Below are 26,320 nucleotides of genomic sequence, written 5' to 3'. Positions count from 1 at the left end.
TGTGGCCAGTGTTGGTTTTTCCCAAATGCCCATGTCAGTTACTTCCAATTCCAACCTTGGTGGCAATACCAGTCTGGCTTGAGAGACTGCTAGTTTCGCTCCTCCGAAGGAGTGAAAGTAAGACAACCCCGAGCCTTGGTCTTTTTCAGTTTGCCAATTTGAAATTTCAGTATGTGTTGGCCAGTTCTCCCAACTTAAATATTTCAGGACTAAGAAAGTAAGAAAAGAAATGGATCCTGAAGACTTTCAGTGTTATTTATTATATAGGAAAAAAACAACCTAAATGTCCAGGGATGTTTGGAAAGATGTACAATCATTTAACACTACATTTAAGGTATATTTTATACTATAAAGTATAGTCACATAATATGCATTAAGATATTCAATGAGTGTAGTTAGTTTTCATAAATACATCCATAAACCCTGATTATAAACACAGGTACCTCCTGTGCATATAATGTGCACAGCTGATAGTTTTCTTACAGTACTCAGGTGAAAATTTGGAGAGTCATCATGGTCTCTGTCTCTTCTCCTTCTCCATTGCAGCTGTCAACAAAGCCAATCAGCATTGTTCTTCATGCATATTCCAAATCTTATACTTCTTGCTGTTGCACAGTTATTCCCCATAAAAGCAGCATCTTTTGCCCCCAGTGCTTACCCTCTTCCCATAGCAGGAGCAATAGACTGAAAAAACCCACACCAAAAGTTACCACTGATTTTATCTGGAGGGGTAATATTACTAGTGATTCCATATCAACTTACACTGTATGTATTTTGACTTCTTGACAATAATCTGGCATAAAAATATTAGAATGCAGTACTATCTTGGTTTTGTTATGTTTGTCTTGGTTTTTTTTTTTGTTTGTTTGTTTTGTTTTTGTTTTTCAAGACAGGGTTTCTCTGTGCAACAGCCTTGGCTGTCCTGGAACTCGCTTTGCAGACCAGGCTGGCCTGAACTCACGGAGATCCACCTGCCTCTGCCTCCTGCTGAGATGAAAGGTGTGCACCGCCCGACACCATCTTGTCTTTAACTTGATCAGATTCTGGTGTGTTTGAACACGCATTCACCAGAAGTGGCTCCGTTTGGGATGGTTGTAGAGACTTTAGGAGGTAGAGGAAGTATATCACTGTGGAAAAGATTTGGGGGTGCCCCACTGCTGGTTCACTGCTTCCCAGCCACAGATAAATGGGACCAGCAGTTTCTCAGTCCTATGCCATGCTTTCCTTGCTGTGATGGATTGTATCCCCTCAAACAGCAGGCCAAAACACACCCACCGTTCCCTCAGTGGATTCCTGTCCGGTATTCTGTCTCGGGGACGAAAAATAACAAATACATTAATTTCAAAGATGTATCATCAGATACTGATATGGAATTCATTCATTTTCCTTGAAATGGAATTGGTCTGCCTAGCTGAATACATATGTGTATTTACCTGAACTTAGTATCTCTTGGACCTGAATACCAACTCAACCCTAAAGGAAATCAGCCCAACAGGTGGTATGTATGTCTAACTCCATGAGGAGCAATAGCTGTAGACACCACTCTCCTTTCCTGCTTCCAGGCCACTCTTCATGTGAGGTGTGATCCCATGAACAGAGGCCTAGAAATAGGAAATATGTAGGCACTGCAGGCCGGTAATCAGTAATGCACTTGAAATGGGGGGTGGGGGTAGGGTATGGGCAAGGGCCTTAGAGGCAGGGATAGAGACCCAAGTGGGAATGTGTTGAGTAATTCCTCAAGCCATTGAGGATATGACTGCAGGCACAATGCATCCGAGACTGCAGTTGGGTTTAAGGAAAGAAGAGGCAGAGCTGGGCCAGTGGGAGAAAAAGACAAAGAGGCTGCAAGCGGACCTCGCCAAAGCAGTACAAGCAAGAGAAAGCAGAGAGGCAGCAAACACGTACGAAAAGAGCTGAAGAAAATCCTGGGTTTACAGCCGTCTTTATGTTCAGTGCTGCTGTGTTTATTTGGAGTTTCCTGAACATTTTATGTGAACAAAGACCAGGTCTCGGTGAAACTGTGAGATCCCTGCCTTGTGTTACTGGGAAAGCAAAACAGGCCCAAGGGATGTGATGGTTCCACGCACCCCTCTATACATAGCCACAGAAGGTCTGTGAGCAGGAAAGAATGCATCTGGTGCCCATCTGAGAGCAAGGACAACTCGGGGAAGTCTAAACAGGAAAGAAGCTAATGTGTGTTGGAACGTTTGCATTTACTTTCCGAGCCATAAATTTAATCCTTCCAGTTCCCTTGTTATTTTTCCACCTAAAACACACATTCATCTTATTGTCAATCAGAAAAAACGCTAGAAAGTCAGGACGCAGTCTTTTGAAAGATGTTACAGAAAAACCACAGCACTTTTTCCCCTGAAGGAAAAAAAATTGCTTCAGCAAGCGTTCTGAAGGAAGGTTGTTAAACATTTCTTCAGAGAGTCGCTTCTCTGCGGTATGGTTTAAACTGTTTTTAAGCGAGTTCTCTGGTTCCGTTCACACCGGATGACAAAGAAGCTCATCTCACTCAAACCGTAGCTGTCCAATAGTGAAGTTACAACATGGCCATCACCAGGGCTGTGTGGATTGTCCTTTTCAGCGAAAGAAGGCACACCTGGAAAGCCACACTTTTTAAAACAAAGTGCTTACTGCACTGCGCTACAGAAGAGGACTTCACGTCTGGCTGACAGGTGCAACCACCCATCCAGCTGGTTCCACCCAAGTAAGTGACTTTGGAGGACTCCTACGATACACAGTAGCGGCACGTCTTTTTACATGGCTGTGTATAAACACTTCTGAGGATCACCCAGTACAACAGGAATTAGCCCCAGAAATGCCGCAAAGGTAACTATAGAGAAGCGGAAACCGTGCCGTGCTATTGGTGAACAGAAGCAACTTTAGGAAAGCCAACGGTAAAAGTCTGCAAGGTGTAGACTAAAATGTCCCTAATATGATGGCTTGAGTCCACACTGTGTCCTGCTAGAGCTCTGGAGCTGGGGGTGGGGCAGGGGCTGCTCCTTTGTATTTTGTGGTAGGCGGTGGTTGGTGCCTGGTATTTGGGGCTCTCCAGCACGCTGGTAGGTCCACAGGCAGGATTAACTGTCAGCGCCGATGTTTACGATATGGCACTGTTGGGATTAAAGCGTGTATTGATGACATGTAATTGAATTCAGGGCCAGTTAAGAAGTCCCTCAGAAGCCATGTCATTCCTCACAGGAGTTCCGTGGGGTATTTCTGTGGCAACCAATGGCAGTTGATAGGGCCTGGGGGGATACTTTGAGAGGACTGAAGGGAAAAGCTGGGAAATCTATTTTAAACACAGGACCTATGCTTTATAAGGGGGAGCGAGAGAGAGAGAGAGAGAGAGAGAGAGAGAGAGAGAGAGAGAGAGAGAGAGAGAGAGAGAGGCCTCCCTGTCTTTCTCCTGATGACCTCAAACGTGAGGATGGGTGGACTAATTAGAAGCCTCAGGGACAAACACTGCCTCCCTCCCCTAGTCCCCTTTCAGAATGCAGAACCTGCCTAACATCCCTTGTTCTCCATTAAGCCTCTGGTCTTCTCAGTTCCCCTACTGCAAACAAGCATTCCTACTTTACAAACAATTAATCTTGACCCTGAACCCTTCTCAGACTTCTCCATCTCTGAAAACAAGCCTCACCTCTCCGCATGTCCCCCCAGCCATCTGTAAACGCCCTCCCCCTCCCACCCCTACTCCCCAGCTTTCTAGCAAACACGCCAGGCCCTCTCTCCTGGTAGCTGCTGCTGTCTTCTACCACAGGGGGAGCCTGGACCTTCCCATTGTTGTCTCAGTCTCCACAGGACCTGGCTTTGCTTCTCACTCATGCTGGCTTTCTAATCCCTATTCCTTCAAACTCCTCCTCTGGAGTGGGTAGCTGTTCTGGCTTTGACCTGAAAGTACTACCCCCCATTGAGGCTTCGGTAACTGGGGCCGAGACAGGAGCCCTTAAGACCCAAGATCCGGATGTGCTGGCTCTCTTGGTTCCTGGATCCTGGACGCTGGAGGTAAAGCAAGCAGAGTTTTCCAGAGAACACTGCTGGACTGTGCTACACCCTTCCCGGACCCTGTAACCTATCCCTTTGCTTGTAAGTTACCCCACAAAATAAACCTCCTTTTTAACTACGTGGAGTTGCCTTAATACTACAACCAATATCTGGCTCACTCATTCTGGCTTTCTAATGCCTATTCCTTCAAACCCCTCCTCCATGATCATGATTTTATATCCCAGGACAAAGGATAAAAAAAAAAAAAATGTGTTAGTAGACAATCAATCAATCTCTCTCTCTCTCTCTCTCTCTCTCTGGTTTTGGAGACAGTGTTTCTCTGTGTAGCCCTGATGTAGTGATACATTGTCTACCCTAATAAACCTGCCTGAGGATCAGAGGACAGAGCCAGTCACTAGATTAGACATAGAGCCCAGACAGTGGTGGCACACACCCTTAATCCTATCACTCAGGAGGCAGAGACCCATCTGGATCTCTATGAGTTCAAGGCCACAGTGGGAACAGAGCCAGGTAGTGGTGGCACAAACCTTTAATCCCAGTACTAGGAAGCACACATCCCTTTAATCCCAGGAATTGATGGCAGGGTGGAGAATGGTATATAAGGGGTGAGGAAACAGGAACTAAAGCAGTTCAGCTGAGGCCCTTTCAGATGAGGACTCAGAGGCTTTCAGTCTGAGAATTCGTGGAAACAGGACTGTCTGAGGAGTTGAAGAGGTGAGTTTGGCTGTGGCTTATTCTGCTTCTCTGATCTTTCAGCTTTCACCCTAGTATCTGGCTCTAGATTTTTATTAAAAGACCATCTAAGAGTTGAACAACACCCTGGCTGTCCTGGAACTCACTCTGTAAACTAGGCTGGCCTCAAACTCAGAGATTTGCCTGCCTCTGCCTCCTGAGTGCTGGGATTAGAGGCATGTGTCACCTCTGTCCTGCCTAGTACTCTTATTGTTCTGTTTTCTTCAACAAATGGATTCCAACCCTTCCCCTTTGTATCCCATTCTTTGCTCAAGGGTCTAACTGTTTGGGCAAAATAACTGTTAATCACTAGACTCACATAGGTAAGCTGATGATCTCCAAAGAAGAGGCTTCTTTGTCTCACAAAGATCCAAGAAAAGCAGTTCCAAGTGTGTGTGTGTGTGTGTGTGTGTGTGTGTGTGTGTGTGTGTGTATTTTTAATGAGTGAACAAAGATCTTTTTTTACTCTAGAAGACTGTACCTATTACAACAGACAGCTGCAAACCTTAGCGTGTATACACATACACACAAGAACTCATTGTCCACATATCCACAGCAGCTTAAAATACACAAAGCCTTTGTTGTAACATGCAGAGATGATGCTTCTGAAGCCAGACTTGAAGCATCCTTAGGCATAGCCAATGTTTAGAAGAGTTGGGGCCACCAGGGGTCAGAATGCTCAGGTGACATCTCAGAACATTGACTATGGAGTTTCTTTCTTTTGCCTTAACTTTATCATTTTCTAAAGCCATCTAAAAGAAGAATGATCACTAAGGAAAGAGAAAAAGATCCCACCTGACTCTACAAGGAAGAGAAAGGCATGGAGAGATATGGGAGATGATGATAAGACTGATTAGAGATAGAAGAAACCAGGCCCCAAGGGAAAAGGAAAGTTCAGTTCCTTCTAGTCTCCAGAAAGGAGCCTAGCCTCAGGCTACCACTCCTTCCAGCTCCCTCTGGGTGCCTAGTTGTACTAAACGCTGTCATAAACACAGCAGATGGTGCCCTAAGTGTCTACCAGCATCACAGTCAAGAGCAAATGTCCGTACTTCAAGTAAGGCACTTTCCCGGATCAGAAGCTAGTCTGGATTGTTGTAGTTTATCAATTCCTGGGAACGCTTGAGAGCTTAGAAGGCCAAGTCAAAGGGCTGCAACGCCAATTATGAGATTTTTTTTTAAAGAGTTTTTGTGCTAGTCCCTTCAATAAAATGCTTGTCTGCAGGAACTTCACAACATTCTTTAGACTATCTGTGGAATTTGGCTGCTGTTCCCTGTGATAAGTCTTTGTAGTGGGGGAGGAGGGCAGAAAGCAGATTCAGCCTCAGAAAGAGGGGGGGAGGGTCACTGAAGTTCCCTCCCACTGGCAAAATGCCAAGTTTTACCTAAATTATCAAGACGGACGTTTCATTAATTAGACTCCCATGTGTGTTTAAACAGTTCTTAAAGAAGTTTTAGCAATATGTGGAAAGACAATCTGCATTCAATGGGAACTGTATAATAAATTCAAGTTCAAGACTATTCAAATTAGAAGTATGCTGTCCTTCATTATAGAAATCACAAGGAACAAAGGAATGTTCTTTTGGTTGTTGCTGTTTGTATGCGTCCAAGCAGGATGTGCTGGGGTGGTGCACATTCCACAAGCTGCTACTGCATGGGGAAGTCAGAGGACAACTTGGTAAAGGTAAACACCTTTCCCTGCTAAACAATCTGGCCCAAAAGAATGCTCTATTAAAAACACTAAAGACCACTTATGACAGCACACACCTGTAATCCCAGCAAGGAAGGCCATCGGGGTCTACAGAGTGAGATATCTCAAAAACAATAGCAACAAAATCTCACCACAAAAATGCATTCACTTAATTCTAGAACACTGGAAGTAATGGTGGGGGGGAGGTCCAAAACAAAAATCATGTGTTCAGTCATAATGGAGGAAAAAATCCAGTCATGAAAAGGAGCTATTCTAGGTTTAAGGACTCAAGAGACATACCAATGAAACACAATGGATGTGTATAGTTTGCATCCTACGTGCAGCACAGCATCTGCTTGAAAAATGTCTGAGACAACCAGAATTTGAATGCTGACTGAGAATCAGATGCATTGCTATTTTCAAAGCTACAATATTTTTTTTTTTAAAAATTAAGATTGCTTAGAGTTACAGTGCAAATTATATGTGGATGAAAACCTAGGTGTCTGGAACATGGTTTGTAACATTCCACACTCTGGGGGAAAATGGGGTCTCCAAATGAAACCAAATTAACAAATATGAACAATCTGGGCTCTAGGTGTCAGGTTCACCATAGTATACTTTTTGTTTTGTTTTTGTTTTTTCAAGACAGGGTTTCTCGGTGCAACACCCCTGGCTGTACAGGAACTCAACTTTATAGACCCGGCTGGCCTCAAACTCACAGAGATCTCCTTGCCTCTTCCTCCAGAGTGCTGGGATTGAAGGTGTGCACCATCACACCCAGCTCTCACTATAGTACACTTTTAATATGTGTTTTATGTTTTGTGTATATTTAAATTTTCCATAATAAAATATTTTTTCCAAGAAGATAAAAATAAAAAGGGCAAATAAAATAAAATATAAATAAATATACTGGAGCCAGAGTAAATAAAAATGAAATCTCTATACTGAAATAAATTATAATGGCTTACTCTATACAAAAGAAGAATGGGTCTCAGCAGCTTGCATGAATACTAGCTTATTATACTAAATCCAACTCTTTCAAAGATGATTTCTTTTTAAAGTATCCAGGAGAAATTTGAAAGCAAATGCATTGTCAAGATTATAAATAAGTAGGCCATTCTATTAAAGATACTTGCAAGATGATGCTAGATAGAATACCTAGATTCCAGCAACATCTGTGCCCAAATAAAAACCATTGCCACAAGCAGGAGGTGATGAATAAGAGGCAGGAGGATCTTAAGCTTGTTGTCAGCCTAGGCTCCATAGGGGAGCCTGGACTACATCATGAAAATGAAAACAGACAGGGGCTGGGGAGATTGTTCAGTTGGTATGGTAAAGTGCTTACTCTTCAGATCCCAGCATCCATGTGAAAGCTGGTCAGTGGTGTAATTCTGCATCCCGACTGATAGGGGTAGGGGATGAACACAGTGGGTTCCTGCAGCTCACTGTGCAGAAAACCTAGTTGAACAGATGAGTTCCAGCCAGGTTCAGTGGATCCAAAAGTAGAGAGCAATTTAAGATGATGTTGATCTTTATTTTCCACACACAAGTACACACACAAACACGTATGTTTGCCACACATACAATATATCACAAACAGCACACCACACACACAAAATATACGTTTTAAAAAAGAACAATAAATCCATTGCTTTAGATAATTAAAATGTACAAATATCCACAGAAACTGCCAAACCTTCAGTATTCTAAAAAGTTCCAGCCTCCAAAAAAAAAAAAAAAAAAAAAAAAAAGTTAGCCTATTTATGCTAAGAAAGGGGTTGATATGCTTTGTAGATTTTTAAATTCTCTTCCTTGGGCTGACAAGATGGTCCAGTGGATAATGGCACTCACTGGCAAGTCTAAGTACTTGCTCTCCAAGGCCACAGGGTAGGAAGAGACCTCCTACATGTATGACATTACACTAGCATGCCCTCCCCCAACTCCTCACCCAGAGAAATAAATAGGCATAATAAACCAAAGAAATCCTGTTATTCCTTCTCAGAAGATGGGGCTCTTCTTTGGGTAGGAAGCCACAGACCAGTATTTTTAGGGTTTTTCAACTGAAACCCCAAACCGATTTCATCCAAGAGAAGGATTTCTAACATTTATCCAGATGAAATCGAACATCTCCAAAAGTTACGTCTTCCTGCTTATGGGTACAATTCATCCTGGGTTTAGGTGATTTTGGCCGAGTCCCCCATGAACCCAGACAAATCCTCCTCCATTGTGTGATCACCCTGGGAAGGTGACGCTAGAGACGTGGAGAGCCCTGGGGTGTTAACTGGAGAGAGAGGCCATCACTGTGCACAGGCTGTACTCTTGCCCTCCAGTCTGATCCCTTGCAATCGAAGCTACTTTCAAGAAAGCACATGAACCTCGGATGACATAGACATCCTATGACATACCTTGCCATGTCTATGGACTTCAACTGAAAGTTGTATCCATGGCAACCTTCCCATCCAGCCTTCGTTGCCCCCAGCCCCAATGATTGAAATACATCCCCTTAAGAATAATATTTGATTTTCCCAAATAACATTCCCCAGACTAAAATTTACCCAATACTATGATCTGGTCAGAGAATAGTAGATTCTAGGAGAAGAAACAAATGGAAGTCAGTGATGTCTTCCACAGTTGGAATGTTTTTAATGCCACCCTACCCCTGGGCTGAGAGATCAGATCTAAGGCTTGCTTTAAGCATGCTCACCAATGTTCTACCACTGCCACATGTTTTTCCTGTTAACTCAAGGACTGAGGTAGATGAGCTTTAGAAGGATGGTTGTGTTCTTCTTAATAGTAGAGACGCATTTTGTGAAATACACAAATAGTTGACTTCATCTCTGAGAACATCACACATACAGCCAGACCCACATCACAAGGGAATTTAATCTTATTTGACACCAGCATGCAAAAGGTCAGCTGAGCAAAATGTCACCCTGTGGGCCAGTGACAGAGCTCAGTGGGTAAAAGTCCCTGCAGCCAAGTTGAAAAGAGAGAGCAGAGAACGGTTTCAGAGTCATTTCCTGGCTTCTGTATGCACACCATGACAAGCAGACACCCATACACCTCACCCTTCCCCAACCTCAACCCCCTTAGTTAATTTTTTTCAGAAAAGAAAAATCACTGTGAGGCTCACAATGACACTACACAGCAAAAAGTTACACTGGTGATGTAATTTCGTCATTACTTTAACTGTTGACTATGCTGAGCAGGTGTTGTAAGACACCCATTTTTTCTCTTTTACAACCTGCCTTTAGACCCCTCACTGTAAGAAAGGGGGAAACCCTAACTCTATAAAGATCAGTAAACAATTGACTAAGTTCAATTTACTTTTAATCAGCGAGGTTTTCTTCAAAACCTTTTACTTTTATTTTTACGCGCGCGTGTGTGTGTGTGTGTGTGTGTGTGTGTGTGTGTGTGTGTGTGAGAGAGAGAGAGAGAGAGAGAGAGAGAGAGAGAGAGAGAGAGAGAGAGAGAGAGAGAGAAGGGAATGGGGGGGGGAGAGAGACTATCTAAGACACGTGGTGTGCACATGATTAAGAAAACCAGAAGAGGGTGTCAGAACCCCTGGAGCTGGAGTTAAGATAGATGTGAACCAGTTGCTATGGGTACTGGGATGTGGGTACTTGGTTGTCCAGAAAGTCACCAAGTGTTCTTAACTGCTGAACCATCTCTCCAGGCCCTCAATGCTGTTTTTTTTTTTATAACTCTACCCAGAAGACCTAATAAAGGAAATGGTTACTTTCAGATGTTATTTTTATTATAATGGCTAATCCAGTACAAAGAACACTGGACAGCTTGCCAAGGACATGCACGCGAGCCAGGAGGTCAGTCCTCTTTCCGTGTCCACCAACTAAGAGGAATAATATAGGGACTGAGTCGTTCAGCTGTCCCCATCTTGTTGAAGCAGAGGTTTGCCAATGTTTGAAATGCTGAGAGTGAACTAGACATTCCTTGCGCCCCAAGGTTCTGTACTCCCAAAGGTTACTGGTTAAATCCCCCAGGAGTGCCTGTTACATAATGCAGGAAATGGAAATGACCACAGAACACAGGCATGTTTTAGTGATAAGATAGCAGCTACCTAAGTGGGCAAAGCTTTCTCGGGCTCTGCTCCCTACAGCATGCCAAGGGCATGGGAAATCATCTCGGCACAACACGGTGAGTTCTGGTCAGAATTGTGTTAATGCAATATAGCATAGAAGCTGATTCGGCATCGTACGCAAGGCACATTTTGTCTGCATTCCTATGTCTTGAAATTTCCTTAATAAATCTTAAGTTGTTTTTTAAAACCCACTTCAGCAATGATGCAAGCAGTGTGGCAGCCAGACACCTCTTTCCGACCCTTTTGAATACCTCTTGGCTACTCACACTGGGGCTGAGTTGGTCAAAAGAATAAAGGAGCTGGTTTCCATCACTTTTATCTGCAGGTAACTTCCCCCATTTCGTTATTTGATAAGCTAATTCATCCATCACACTGCCAATCTGGAGAAGTCACTAGCAGTATGCAAATAACCATTCTAAGATGATAAACACCAGCTTGTACTGACCTGTACAGCAGTAGATCTTAGAAAATGCTGACCCTGCTTATGGTAGCAATACTAAATACTGGCTTGTACAGATAAGGAAACACACTTCATCTAAAATCTACTGTGCACATTTCAGAAATAGTTCTTACATATATTAAAGCCATCTATATAGTTTGGCCCATTATCTCATGTTATTTATCTTTTTTCCCCCATGAAGCTTCTGAAGGCCTTGGCATTCCCACACCTCCATGTGATGATTTTTTCTCTTGGGTTTCTTTCCCTGACCACTGATTGCCAGAATGCTTTAAAAATCTTGCCTTTATAGTTGATACAACACATAGCTGTTTTTCAGTGATGTGTAAGAAGCATCCCTAAATGTCATAGACATATCTATTTTGCCAATTAACCCTGGAAGATTAATTTCCTGAATGAGACAAACACAAAATCTTGCTTAGTAAACTTTATGCTGAAGGGATTTGAAAATGTGAACTACCCTCTTTGGCTTTTTTTATTTTCAAAAGACAAGAGACACATTCTTCAAATCCTAGGAAATATTTTCAGCCATTAACTTTCTTGTTTTAATTATTAAAGTTTCCTATCCCTATCGTGGCAGGATATCACTGCTGGGGAAGGAGGTAAAGAGAATGACCGGATGGACAGGGAGAAGAAAGGGTTGCTACCTCCCTCTAGTGCAGAGCCTGCAGGGGGCAGATCTCCAGAGAGTCTGTCCTTTCAGAGTTATTCCTAAATGTTTCCATATGCTTCCCTTTGAGATGCACCTCTTGGCAAGTTGCCAACATAGGACCATGCCTTAAAAGTATGTGGAGCTCTCATGTCCCCCAGGGAAAGGCACCCCAAAACCTTTCCTGTATCAACCAAACCTCCCAGATATGAGGATCAGAAGGACCACTTAGCACCCAGGACTTGAATCCATAACCACAGGTCTAATGTCTAACCCTAGGAATGTAAACTAGTTAGTGGGTGTTACCATTTGTAGCTGAGAAGGCCATACTGGTACAACTTTTCTGATACCCCAAATCTCACTGAGGATAAGCAGGGCGGTTCATGCCTGTGATTTCAGTATCATGGGGAGTCTGAGGTAAGCCTGGGGTTCAAAGTAGGTTCCAAGCCAGTCTGAGCTACAGAATGAGCCCTTTCCCAGAAGCAAAGCAGCATAAGAATAACAACAGATGAAAGAAACTCCTTGAGGTCATTTTATTCTAGAAATGGAGCCACTCAGTAATATCATAGCTATTAAATTCTAACAAGAAATTAACAACAGCCTTGTATTACTACCAGTTTCTCTATCACTAGGAAAACAGATGGAATAGTAGTAGAAACTATACCGTGCAAGGTATGATGTGAAGCAGAAGTCAGAAAGTTTCTTCTGTTGTGTCACAACCAATTCATGTGCAAGTCTTGGGCAATGGTTTCAGATAAGTGAATTCTGTCTTTTGAGAAAGAGTCTCACCCTGCCTAGCTCTGTTCTAGTATTTGCTATATAACTCCAGTGATGTGAATGCAAATGGCCCCCATAGGCTCATACATATTGGTTCCCAGTTGATGAACTGCTAGGAACGATTAGGAAATGGAGCCTTGGTGAAGGAAGTGTGTGGCTTAGGGTGGGCTTTGAGGTTTCAAAAGCCCATGCCAACCAAGCTCGGTCTCTCTCTCTCTCTCTCTCTCTCTCTCTCTCTCTCTCTCTCTCTCTCTCTCTCTGCCTTCTGCCTGTAGATCAGGATGTAAAGCTCTCACCTACTGCTCCAGTGCCATGCCTACCAGTTTCCCACCATGATGATGGACTAACCCCCTGAAACTGCAGGCAAGCCCCCTAATTAAATGCTTTCTTTTATAATAGTAGTTGTGGTCATGGCGTCCCTTCACAATAATGGAACAGTAACTAAGACAATAAGCTAGGCTGGCCTTGAACTCAAAGCAATCCTCCTACCTCCGCCTCTTTAATCCTGAGATTACAGGTGGGAACCTACCAAGCTGCAAATAAGACCTTAAGTGTTTTGTTTGTTTGTTTGTGATAGGGTCTGTTTTGGCCCAGGCTACCTTTAAGCTTGCTATGTTCAGGTATGACCCTGAACTCCTGATCCTCCGTCTTCTACCACCAGATATGACTATAATTACCACCACACCTGCTTCTATCTGGGAACCAAACCTAGGGCTTCATGCCTGCTAGGCAAGCATATTACCAATTGAGATACATGCCAGCCTGGTAAGATTTCCAAGGTTCCTTTTACTCCAGGAATTATTTTGCCCAACTTGCCCCAAATAGTCAAGCTTGAATCGTCTTCAGATTTCTAATCTGAGTTTGATATAATTGAATGCACTGTATATACCCACTCATCAGTTTATGGATCTCTCCCACCTACCCACCCACTCACCAACTACTCCAAAGCTAGCTCATTTCCATAGATGCCAGGCATCTTTTTCCCTCCATGCTCAGGAGGCTTCTCCCTCTCCCTTCTGTCTAAGATAACCCTATCCATTCATGTGCCCTGATCCTAATACATAGAGCAGAGGGCAAAGGAGGGAAACCTCAGATGCTCTGTTTTGTACCTGCATTCAAAGGCAGCATCTGCTATGTCTGTGGGACCATCTGTTGCTCACTTTGACACGGAAAAGATAGTGCAGGCCTCAGAAGTGGTGTCACAGGTCACACACACCCAGGCATATGCTCCATAGTCACCAAGGCTTACATCACTGCCCTCATCCAGGAGTACATTTTCTCATGAGGAATGGTATTGCTAAACTCTCACAAAGGGTCAAGTCCACGTTTTGGGGTTTTTGTTTTGTTTTATTTTTGTTTTGTTTTTGTTTTTTAGTTTGTTATTGTTTCTTTATTTTTAAATCTGGCTTGCCTAAATATCAATTATTAAATTCTCTAATCGCAGGTTCTAACTAGAGCTGTGTCTTCCCCTAACTCATTCAAGGTCTTACCAGCCTTTTAAATGCATATCACCTATGAAATGAGAACTGAACTTAGTGATCACCCAGGTCCCTTGTGCTCCAACTCAACTTTAAGCCAATTCAAAAGCATCAAGAAAACCTAGCAAGTTCCTTCATCCCTACAGTGTATTAAGGCTCTTAATGCTGGGGACAGGAGGAGTCACTGCAGGTGTAAAGGCTTTGAGGACATGGTCTGTGTTGAGCAACAAGTGTTAAGTAAATTTTGTGAGGATCCAAATTAAATTAAATCCCTAATCTGCTAACATCTGGCTGACCTGGGGAAATGCTCTAGAATAGGGCTTGGGCCGGATAGTTCTCTGTGTGTTCTAGACCTTGCAGAATATTTAATGGCATCCCAGATCTCTATTCACTGCACTGATTGCATTTTCCTACCCTCTGCTGTGAAAACCAAAATGCACTATGCCAGTATTCCCTTCAGACTGGACGCTACCTCCTCCTCCTGAGAACTACTGCTAAAATACATTACAGGGCTGTAAGACAGAAGACATCACTCAGAAGATGCTTGTGTTTCAAATGGCTGGCATGCCCACATCTAATCATTAAGGACTGAGAAATTTAGCGACACATTATAAAGCACAAGTGTTCTTGGGAAATGTCTAAAGGCTCCTGTCTTTCCCTGTCACCTGTGGGACTACATCTCTGCCAGTGGCTGAAATGTAGCATCCTGTAAGATCAACCACCATAACCACAACCCTAACCATAATTAAAATTACGCAAAACTAATCAAGACTCCTGATGAGATTTCTTCATTATACTCCACAACCCATCATGCTTAGTTAGAGCCTTCAATGCTGACAGAAGTAGTGAAAAGCAGAGTTTGATCAAATCAACATTGGCTTTTTCTTCCCTCTCCTGGGAATGCAGCTAGTGGTCAACTTTGGCCAGAGTTGTTGGAGAGATGAGTTAAATCTTCACTCACCTTCTTATCTAGCTTTTCTGGCTTGCCCCAAAAGGAACCAGCAGACATCTCTGCCATCATTCTTACCCCCAAAGAACAGCAGCTGCCAGCTGCAGGGAATCGGATTGAAGCCTGAAAATTGACTTCCATGATGACTGCTCTTAACCAAACATCTCATTTGGCCGTTGGGGAGAGAGCTAGGATTTGCAAACTTCCCTGCCTCAGGAGTAAAAGCTACATTAGCTAAAAGCAAAAACTCAACTCTCTTCCCCTTTAAAGGCCTTTGTCAAGGTTGGGAGACATTGTTCAGTTTCTTAATTATATGTAATGTTTAAATCCCACAATAAATTTACCAGGAAAAATAAATAAATAAAAACCTTTTAAACAACTAAGTCAAGATGGGAAAAGGGAACCTCGAAAGTCACAACTGTTACTTTTCAGAGAATCCTAGCTCTTTATTCAAACAAATATTTACACAATTGAAGCCAATTGCACCAGGCATATTCTGTTAAAATAGTGGGCTACTCTAAAGGTTTATTTATCCCTCATCCAACTACTCTGTTGCTATCCTACCAGGAACAAAGAATCCAAGTGCTCCAAGGGCAAAAGTTTAACCCTATGGAACTGTGAACCATATTTGGAGCCTCCCAGCTAAATTCAGGCGTTTGAAGCCCAGAGGAGGAAAAAAAATCTCAAACGTCCAAATTAAGCCCACGTTGGAAGCTTAGTTAGAAGATCATAGTTGAAAATTTACATCTGTAACTTACACATGGAGGGAAATGTGGCTGGCAAATATTTATACTAACGGACTCCACATTTTATGTCTCTTTTAGACCCCTCACAGCTGCGACTAGCTATGACTAGCTGTGCGTCCTAGAACTCTTGAGATATTTCAGAACCACAAAAGGAAGACTTCCAGGGAAGAGGGCTGGGCCGGGCTAAAGAATTTCCAGCCCTAGCCTGTCCACATAAAAGGCTGCAGGAGTCTTCCCCTCTTTTAAGTGAGAAAGGTAAAAGAGGAACCGCTGGAAGGAGGTTGGACTTGTAAAGCTTTTTTCCAAACAGGAAATCCCAATCCGGGAAGGGACAGCCCGTCAGCCTTTTAATTTCCTGGCGGTGGCGGGAGTTGGTGAGGTCCTTGGTGCTTCAGTGCTGATAGCTAGGGCAAAGTTACTGAACACACCACCAAGAACAGTTCAGCTGCTCCCTGCCGTGTAGGGAGCTAGTAAAACAGAGGGTCGAAATGATTCCAGGACTTGCAGCTGCCATCACTAAGGGCAAAGAGACTACCACACTATCTACGTTTAGGGAAACTGTAGCTGGATCGCAATCAAAGGCTCCTGGTGAGAATCTCGGTCCGGAGGCTCACTCTGCCGCCTCACTCTGGAAACAAAGTACAGCTAGAAGCCTAATTCAGAAAGGTCCTCTAGGAGTCCCATAATCCTCAGGATCCAGCTGTGGACCTTCTCCTTCTCCGGGATCCAGATCTCTGCCTAAGCAATCTAGAGTTTCCGCGAAAGTTGCCTTCGGGACCCTTAATTAAATCCTGCCTTTTCGCCACAACCACTCTGGAGCCGTCACCCTTACTGGGCACCCCTTCCCCACGAGCCCTCGTCCCCACATCGTCATGCACAATGAGGGACAGAGTACGCTAGGGTTGTACGGTTCGGGCTCTGCGGACCCCTGCCCGGGCTTTTGTCCCCACAGTCTGCAAGGGAAGCATAAAAAAAAAAAAAAAAAAAAAAAAAAAATCTGCGCCCAGGGCGCCCACTCACCAGCTCATCTTTCTTTGAAGCCGCAGCTCTCTCCACTGGTCCCGCTGCCCTTGGCCTGGCCCTCGCCCCCTCCCTCCGTCCCTGGGGTCCTAGTCCGGGTCCCCGCAGCCGCCGCCGCCACAGCGTTGCAGCCAGCCAGTCCCTGCAGCCGCGGCTCGCGCACTCCAGGCGCCCCTCCCTGTGGGGGCGGCCACCGCCTCCTCTCCGCCCCCGACCTCCGCAGCGCGACCGGCGGCGACCAACTGGGCTGTGGGGGAGGCTGGGTCCCCAAGCAGCCGCCAGGGTGCGCAACGGCAACTCAGCCCGCTCCTCCAGGCCCCCCCCCGTAACCCCCCTACTCACCTGGGGTGACGGGGCGACCGAGTGCCCGCGGCCACAGAAGGCAGGCGCACGGCTTTGCTCTGTGCCCCACTCAGCAGCGCCCCTCGGGCCGCGATGGTGGGCTCCGCGAAGCTCGGTCCTGGTCCCGACCCCCCTTCCGAAGCACAGCAGAGGGTCCTCGGAGTTCCAGCTGGGAAGTCCGGGAGCTTTCCGGCTCCAAGGCAGCTAAGTTGTTGCTGCTTTTACTGGGGCTAGAGTGGCCTGGCTACTTGTCCCATCACCCGGCTTCACTTTCTCAAAGCTTGGCTCGCAGCAATGTAGTAGAAACCTTTGTGATTGGCTTATTTATTATTTATTTATTTACTTACTTACTTAAAGAAGGTGGAAATGAGGACGGGAGAACACACGTCCTCGGGTGGTGATTTCCTCCCCATGATGAAGTTTCTACTCTGGGAAACTCCAGGTGACCGCACCTCTCTGCCTGACACTGTTCTCCCCGGGGCAGGTTTACCTGATGCGTCAGAAAAGCAGCTGTGCCCAAAGAGCAATGGAGTGGCCTGGAGTCAGGGCAGGAGTCGGGACACTTTAAAACTCCTTGATACTGATTTCCTTGGAATGGTGTCTCATAAAATGGTTCTGTGTTTTCCATAGATCTAACATAACCAGCGAAAACTATACTAATGTGGACCTTTTTTCACCATTGCTTCCCTGGAACGCTTCGAAATGGACTTGGGACACCCACAGTCCATCTTGACACGCGCAAATGTAGCTCTTTGCAAAGTTCTGACCCAGTGGGGTTACAACGAGGAAAGACGACAACCCTAGGGGAACTCACAGCTTAAGGAAAGCCCAAGGACCGGCAAGCTCTTTAATTAGTAACTTTGTAGCCGGGGCAAGTTGTTTCAGCTACCAGCAAGGATGTCTCCGAGGCTGGAGCATAGCAACAGAGGTATCGGTGGTGCCGGTGCCGCGAGGCAGTTAGTCAGCCTCTGTTCATCCGTGCAAAATGCCTGGAGTGGAGGACACTCACTTAACAATATGCTTATTTAAAATGTTTCATCTGTGTAAGTAAAAGTCTGGCTTTTAAAATTAAATATATTTTACTATTTATATGTGTGTGTGTGTTTGTGTATGTATGCGCACGTGGACGCAGGTAACCCAGGGGGCGAGGGGTGGGGTGCAGAAATGGTTGTGAGCCCTGTGGATTTTGACAGCCATACTGAAATCCTCTACAAGAGCGGTACAGGTCTTAGCTGCTGTAACAACCTCTCCAGCCCCCAAAGTTTGACTTCTGATTTCTTCAGAGAACCTCTCTGATACCAATGTTTTGTGTTTTAGAGTATTTTCTGCCCACCGCCCCGGGTAGGATTTACCCCCACAGTAATAAATTCACATAAGTTACACACTTGTCCTTTCCCCTCAGCTCCATCCATTATCACATCTCAATAAAAATAAAGACACTCGACTCCGCTTGCTTTCCCATTCACTTAGTGCTTAATTATAACAAAACACCTTTCAAGAATCAAGAAACACTGTCTCCACTTTCTGCCCTCTCATTTACTCCAGGCAGAAGTTGCCTCTATTGTCTCCCTGTGAGCTTGAACCACACAACTGAAAGATTGCTCCTTCCCAGGTATGGTGGCACAAGACAATAATCCCAGCCCTTGAGAAGCTGATGCAAGGGGATCAAGAGTTCCAGATAAGCTTGGGCATCATAACAAGTTGGGACTGGCCTGAGATACGTAGTGAAGACCTAACTCAAAACACCAAGGGCTGACTAATGAAATCAACATGGCGGTTCCTCAGAAAATTGTGAATCCATCTACCATAAAATCCAGTGATACCACTCCTGGGCATATACTCAAGAGAACACTCCATCCTTCCACAAGGACACTTGCTCAGCTATGTTCACTGCAGCTTTATTTACAATAGCCAGAAACTGGAAACAACCTAGATGCCCCTCAACCAATGAATGTGTAAAGAAAATGTGGTACATTTACACAATGGAGTATTACTCAGCCATTAAAAAAATGACATCATGAAATTTGCAGGCAAATGGAACTAGAAAAATAATCATCCTGAGGGAAGTGTCTTTGCTGTCTTACAGGAAGGACATTGTCAACACAGACACCAGGGTGATCATTGTAAAGCACTAGGCACCACAATCTACTCCTTTGCTTACAATTCCAGTGTGACCCTATTCAGTGCAAGCAAAAGTCATGTGGTGGCCTACCCTTCTCTAACATTACCTCCTGCTTCTCTCCCTCAGTTCTTGACACCATGTCCTACCCAATATCCCTGAATTAGGTTCCTGGAGACTGTGCATCTGCCTCAGGACCTCTGATCTAACTGCCTGTCTGTCCCAAGCTCCCCAACCCTTTCAACTCCACGACTCTATGTAGCTTGGCCCCTCACTTCCTTTGCTCAAGTTTAACCATGCTGCTCATGCCTTCCCTGACCACCCTGCCTCAAGTTTAAGGTGAACTTTCCATACCGCTACATTTTCTCTATTTTGTCGTTGTAATGTGTGGTCTAATTGTGTCAGTCATCTTTCCATTATCTGAAATAGTAAACTCATAAAGAGAAAAGGTATATTTGGCCCACAGTTTTAGAGCTTTCAGCCTACAGTTGACTGGTTCTGTTGCTTTGGGTCTGTGCCAAGGCAGCACATCCAAGTGGAAGACCAGAACTCTTTACCTCATTCCCAGGAAACAAGAGGGTAGAGCTGGCGGCTGCTATTACTGACTCTTCAGTGACTTGTAGCTTCCATTTTCTTTTCTGTTTTTTTTTTTTAAAGACATTAAGACATATCTCACTGGCTGGCCTAGGACTCACTGTGTAGAACAAGCTGACCTGAACTCAGAGATCTGCCTGTCTCTGCCTCCAGAGTCCTGGGATTAAAAGTGTGCACCACCACACTCATGCACCACCACACTGGGCTTGGGGTTATACTTCTTAAATCTTCCATCTCCTCTCAACAGTACAGTAAGCTGGGGACAGAGCCTCCACCAAAACGGCTTTTGGGAAACACTCTTGATCTCTAGATATAAACTAGAGAAGTCACAAAGTGTACTCCTAAATTACATTGGCACTGGAATGGAAATTCCAGACAGACAGAGATTTTTATCTGTTCCTCCCCTATCACTAACACACCTAGAATGTTGTCTGATGTAGAGTTCACATAAATGAATGAATGATGCCTCTGACCCAATGCTTATAGATGTTTGCTTGTCTGAAATGTGGTAACCAATATATTTGACCTAGATAATTATTCTGCAAGGAATATATGCACTAACACAATATACACAAACAGATTATTTAAATTGCTAATATTTATGACCAAGAAAAACATCACTGATATTTATTAAAAACAACAATTACTGTATGGGTCATTCTTCTAAATACCTGGTGGTCTACAGAAGTTTAACCGTGCTACTGTGTTCACATTTTACAGGCGAAAAGGAGACACAGAGGAGTTACACTTGCCCAAGCATTTGGATTAGTAGAGGCAGAGTTTGAGTGTAGGCAGCAGAATTCCAGAGTGCTTACACCCTTAAATGCTACTGTACACCTCACCTCTTCTCTAGTATGAATACTATCAGAGGAATGTCTGCATGGTGACTAATTTCTAATCAGTAGACAAAAACTAATGCTCGCTGTCATGCTGTCTCTGATGGTAACAACATTCCTCAAAGGACAAGGGGTCATTTTATTCGTATTTATGTGACTCACACTCGAGGGCTTGGGAGACAGAGAAAGGGGCTATCAGAAAGCGCTTATTTGATGTGATTTTTTTCAAAGTCACTAAATGCAGCAGGGCTTCTCTGGATGAGTCAGTGTGGTTTTCCTTCTGTTTTATAATATCAGGGCAGCCTGAAGATGGAAGAGATCCACCCTGGAAGGTACAAGTGGTAAATGAAATGAAATGAAATGTTGAAATGAGACCTTTAACGTCTTAACACATGCAACAGGGCCACTCAGTAAATAACTGCAACTCGCAGCAGTATCAGACTTATTTTTAGTCATGGTGTTTTAAAAACATCGATTAAATGATAGAAAGGCCTAAGCTCTTGCCTTTTACCTTCTCATTTTCTGGGTCCCGTTTCATTTGATATTTACTTATCTATTTTAAATGACCCAGGCTGGATGTGTCACTGGGACTGGTCTTAAACCTCTCATCCTCCCCCCTCCATCTTCTGAACGCTGGGGTTGCAGTCCCCATTGTACCCACTTTATGGAATGCTGGGGATTGAACCCGGGGCCTTTTGTATGCCAGGCAAGCTTGTTGCCAACTGAGCTACCCCACCTCACCCACTTCTGGGTTCTTTTGAGTAAAATCCCCTCTTTTATCACCAATCAGAGCTTTGTCTCCTAGTCTCTGCCCTTCCTAATCATCCTCTTAGGGTACTCTGCTGGAAACTGTACAACATTCCTTTCTTTATTGTTTACCTCTCTGGGACCAAACTGATTATAAAGCTTGTTCTTATTTGGCTGTGTTCTTCAACTTTTCAAGTGGGAAAAAGTAAAGTTTTGCCACACACACACACACACACACACACACACACACACACAGGCACATAAACACACACACAACACTCTTCAACTTCTCAAGTGGGAAAAAGTAAAGTTTTGCCACACACACACACACACACACACACACACACACACACACACACACCATACGACAGTTAAAATAATTCTGACAATAAAAGAACAGTTGAAGGTATCACCATTCCTGATTTTAAGCTGTTTAGAGAGCTATAGTAACAAAGACAGCATGATATTAGCATAAAAACAGACACACTGATCCATGAAATAGAATTGAAGACCTAGACATAAATTCACACACCTTTGGATACCAAATTTTTAACAAAGACTCTGAAAATATACATTGGAGAAAAGACAGCATCTTCAACATATGGTGCAGGTCAAACCAGATAGTTGCATGTAGAAGAATGCAAATAGATCTAATCTATCATCCTACACAAAAATCAACTACAAATAGATCAAAGTCCTCAACATGAGACCAGATAGCACAAATCTGATAGAAAAGAAAATAGGGAATGTGCTTACATTCATCAACACAGAAAAGAACTTTGTGAACAGAACCCAGTGGCACAGACATTAAGATCAATAATTAATAAATGGGACCTCATAGAACTGAAACGCTTCTGTATAGCAAAGGATACTGTCTTGTTTTTGTTGTTTGTTTGTTTGTTTTTTGTTTGTTTCATTTTTGTTTTTCGAGACAGGGTTTCTCTGTGTAGCTTTGAGCCTTTCCTGGAACTCACTTGGGAGCCCAGGCTGGCTGCAAACTCACAGAGATCCACCTGGCTCTGCCTCCCGAATGCTGGGATTAAAGGCGAGTGCTGTGGGATGGTCTGTATGTCAAATAAAACACTGATTGGCCAGTGGCTAGGCAGGAAGTAGGTGGGACAAGGAGAGAGGAGAATTCTGGGAAGCGGAAGGCTGAGGCAGGGAGACACTGCCAACAGCCGCCATGACCAGCAGCATGTGAAGACACCGGTAAGCCACCAGCCACATGGCAAGGTATAGATTTATGTAAATGGATTAATTTAAGCTATAAGAACAGTTAGCAAGAAGCCTGCCACGGCCATACAGTTTGTAAGCAATATAAGTCTCTGTGTTTACTTGGTTGGGTCTGAGCGGCTGTGGGACTGGTGGGTGACAAAGATTTGTTCTGACTGTGGGCAAGGCAGGAAAACTCTAGCTACAGGCGAGCGCCACCACGGCCCAGCATTCAAGCAAAGAGGCAGTCTATAGAATAGGAAAAAACCTTTACCAACTATACATCTGACAGAGAGTTAGCATGTAGAATATATGAAGAACTAAACAAACACAAATGAACTGGACATCAAGAAAACAAATAACCCAATTAAAAAATGGGCTATGGATGTAAAGAGAGAGCTTTTGAAAGATGAGACACAAATGGCTGATGAAAACTTAAAAGTGTTCAATATCTTTAGCCATCTGGGAAACAAAAGTTAAAACTACTTGGAGATTTCAGCTTATTCCAGTCAGAATGGCCAAGATCAATAAAACAAATAACAGCACGTGTTGCTGAGGATGCAAGAAAGAAAGGGGTGACATTTATTTGTTGTAGAACATTATTTAAAGGTGTGTTACTTTTGTTTATGTTTCATTTGTTTAACTCTGTAAGGCTGTGTTACTGCGCCTGTCTAAAACACATGATGGTCTAATAAAGAACTGAATAGCCAATAGTGAGGCAGGAGAATTAATAGGTTGGGCTGGCAGGCAGAGAGAATTATATAGAAGGAGAACTCTGAGAGAAGAGGTAGCCAGAGAAGGAGGAGGACATCAGGGGCCAGCCACCCAGCTCCACAACCAGCAACAGAGAAACAAAGAAAGGTTTACAGGAATAGAAAAGGAAAAGCCCAGAGGCAAAAGGTAGATGGGCTAATTTAAGTTAAGAAAAGCTGGCAAGAAACAAGCCAAGCTAAGGCTGGGCATTCATAATTAAGAATAAGCTCCCGTGTGTGATTTATTTGGGAGCTGGGTGGCAGGCCTCTCAAAAGAGCAAAAACAAACAACAATGCTTATTCCTCCTTCCTTATGGGAGTGCAAACTGGTACATCCACTATGAAAGTCAATGTAGAAGTTCCTCAAAAAGCTGAAAGTTGATTTATCACAAGATCCAGCTATACCATCCTTGGGCTTGGGCATATACCAAAGGACTCTCCATCTTACTGCAGAGAAACTTGCTTATCCATGTCCATTGCTGTTAAATCCATAATAGCCAAAATTGAAAACAGCCTAGGATGTCCATCAGCTGATGTGTGGGTAATGAAAATGTAGCACCTTTACACAACAGGATAATTTTGGTGTTAAGAACAATGAACTTATGGAATTTGAGGGAAATGAATGGAGCTAGAAACAATGATTCCGAGTGAGGGAACATGGGCCCAGAAGGAGAAGCGTTTGTTTTCTCTTCTATGTGGATGTTAGCTTTCATGCTTTAGACATGCGTGTTTTATTTAGAATATGCACAGATATTAGGTAGCTAGTAAGGGACCAGAGTGAGGGAGTGTGTGGTGGTATTGTGTTCCCCAAAATATTGTGTACTCTAATAAATTTATCTGGGGTCAGAGAACAGACAGCCACTAGATACAAAGGCTAGAAAATGATGGCACTCACACCTTTAATCCTAGCATTCCAGAGATAGAAATCCCTCTGGATCTCTGTGAGTTCAAGGCCACATTGGAAATAGCCAAGCATGGTGACACGCCTTTAATCCCAGAAAGCCAGCCTTTAATCCCAGGGAGTGGTGGTAGAAAGCAGAAAGATATATAAGGCGTGAGGACCAGAAACTAGAGGCATTTGGCTGGTTAAGCATTTGGCTGGTTAAGCTTTCAGGCTTTGGAGCAACACAGTTCAGCCGAGACCCATTCCGGATGAGGACTCAGGGCATCCAGTCTGAGGAGACAAGACCAGCTGAGGATCCGGTGAGGTGAGATAGCTGTGGCTTGTTCTGTCTCTTTGATCTACCAGCATGGACCCCAATAACTCGCCTCAGGTTTGATTTTATTAATAAGAACTTTTAAGATTCCTGCTACAGGAGTGGTCTTCCAAAGAGGGGGAAAAGGAATATGAAGCTACAAAGGGATAGAGGGGAAATAAAACAGCAGGTTTAAATGGAGTGGGGAATGATAGAGAAAGGTAGAGGAGGGAATATGGGGGAGAATAACGAATACTGAAGCCTTGTTGGAAAGACTCCTATTGTAAAAACTTTCTAAAATACATATATAAAGGGATTTTATGTGGAGTTAATCATATAACAGGGAAGAAAATGCCCAACTAGATATCATACAAATAAATACCCCCAGTTCCTTCCTTTTGAGTTCTTGGCCATAGATTCCCCTGCCAAACATTAAAGGCTATTGTCAGTACCATTGATTATCCCCCACAGGCTGATGGTTAGACCCTACTGCTGAAGACACCACATCCTTAGGACATGGAACATGGAGAAACTGGGCTAGTGCTCTATAAGAGGCTTCACCCCTACTGACTGCTGTTCACAGAGCTGGAAGGTACTATACGGGCTACTGGTAGATAAAAGTCATCATCAGTGTCACCCAGCTACAGACCCTGTGAGCTGTAATAGCATCCTGCCTTCTAGAGATGCCATACTTTTCCTCTCTTAAAAAAGCTGTCATCTATTTTCACATGGGAATTGAAATCATTACTAAGGAGAATTAAGCATGACTATTGTAACAGTGGGCACATCTTACATAATGGTGGTAATTTGTACCACATAAGAGTGGTGCAAATATTATGAGGGTAACTAACCATGTTGTTATTGGATTTAAGGTATTCTTCATGAGACAGAAACCATACTTGAGACAGTTAATGAAGCCAAAAATCTGAGGCTAGATATATTGGTCATGGATCTTAAGGGAAAAGCTACTAATATTATTCTGCTAGATGAGCATAGCACTAAAATGACTCCTAATGGCATACTGCTATGCCTATAAATCATTGCATCACTCAGTTATCATCAGAGAAGCTTATTCATGCAGTAGATGATAAGTAACACAAAGATCCACAACTGAAAAATGTAGGGAGAGTGATAGACTTTAGAGCACTCAGTCATGAATAGATTGTAAGAGCCAGAGGTGGTGGATGAATCCAGTAAACAGGGTCTTCCAGACACAACAGAGCTGATATACATATGAGCTCACGGAGACTGAGATAGCTCTCCAAGACCCACCTGAATTCAAGCCAGATGAAATCCCATCAGGGAGAATAAGGAGTGGGCACAATGTCCCACCCTTAGCCAAGCAGCTCTTTGCACTGGATAGCTGCTGAGAGGGAAAATTGATTTTCTTCAATGGAATGACAAATGATATAGCAACAACAGTCTAGCAAAGGCTCCATATCCAGGTGTTGGTGGCCAACATAAATCCAACTCGATGTCTTTTGTGTATTTTTTGCTTTTTTTTTTGGATTTTGTAGAGGAGGATCTAGGAGGAATTGAGGAAAGTGAAAGATTATATTCAAAATGGATTGTATGAAATTCTCAAAAAAAAAAAAGGAATTATATATGGGTTATTCCACTTGGAATTGATATTGTTGTTGTTGTTGACATAATCTCATGTAGTCTAGACTGTCTTCAAATTCATGATCCTCCTGCTTCAGCCTTCCAAAGCTGGTATGACAGACATATAAGCCACTTTGAAATGCTTGGAATAATTTTGCAATTGTTCCTTGTAATTTACAAAGACTATTTGGACCTGATTGGAGTTTACAATGTACATATTGAATTAGTTTATCTCTTCCTTTCTCTGCAGTGAGAGCCACCAAATCTTTATAGCTCTTAATCGGCCTCCAACACTTGTAGCAACTATCTACA

At 43.6% G+C, this 26,320-nt stretch overlaps 1 protein-coding gene across 6 annotated transcripts in view; it reads right to left on the bottom strand.

Annotated features, from left to right (window-relative positions):
* The window catches only part of Phldb2 (pleckstrin homology like domain family B member 2), a 235,332-nt gene that overhangs the window by 83,065 nt on the left and 125,947 nt on the right, over nucleotides 1-26,320 (bottom strand). The window contains exon 1 of one of the 6 annotated variants that reach the window (XM_028872045.2): nucleotides 16,951-17,153. The exons of 4 other annotated variants lie outside the window; for them this stretch is intronic. The gene's annotated coding sequence lies outside the window, so the exon portion shown is untranslated. Of the gene's footprint in view, nucleotides 1-16,608; nucleotides 16,771-16,950; nucleotides 17,154-26,320 lie in introns of those variants that run through there. One more of the 6 variants, XM_028872044.2, reaches the window with a different exon arrangement.

Source organism: Peromyscus leucopus, chromosome 12, assembly GCF_004664715.2.
Source record: "Peromyscus leucopus breed LL Stock chromosome 12, UCI_PerLeu_2.1, whole genome shotgun sequence".
NCBI lineage: Eukaryota > Metazoa > Chordata > Mammalia > Rodentia > Cricetidae > Peromyscus > Peromyscus leucopus.
The sequence above is the reverse complement of the archived record's forward strand: the minus strand, read 5'-3'. Positions and strand labels throughout refer to the sequence as shown.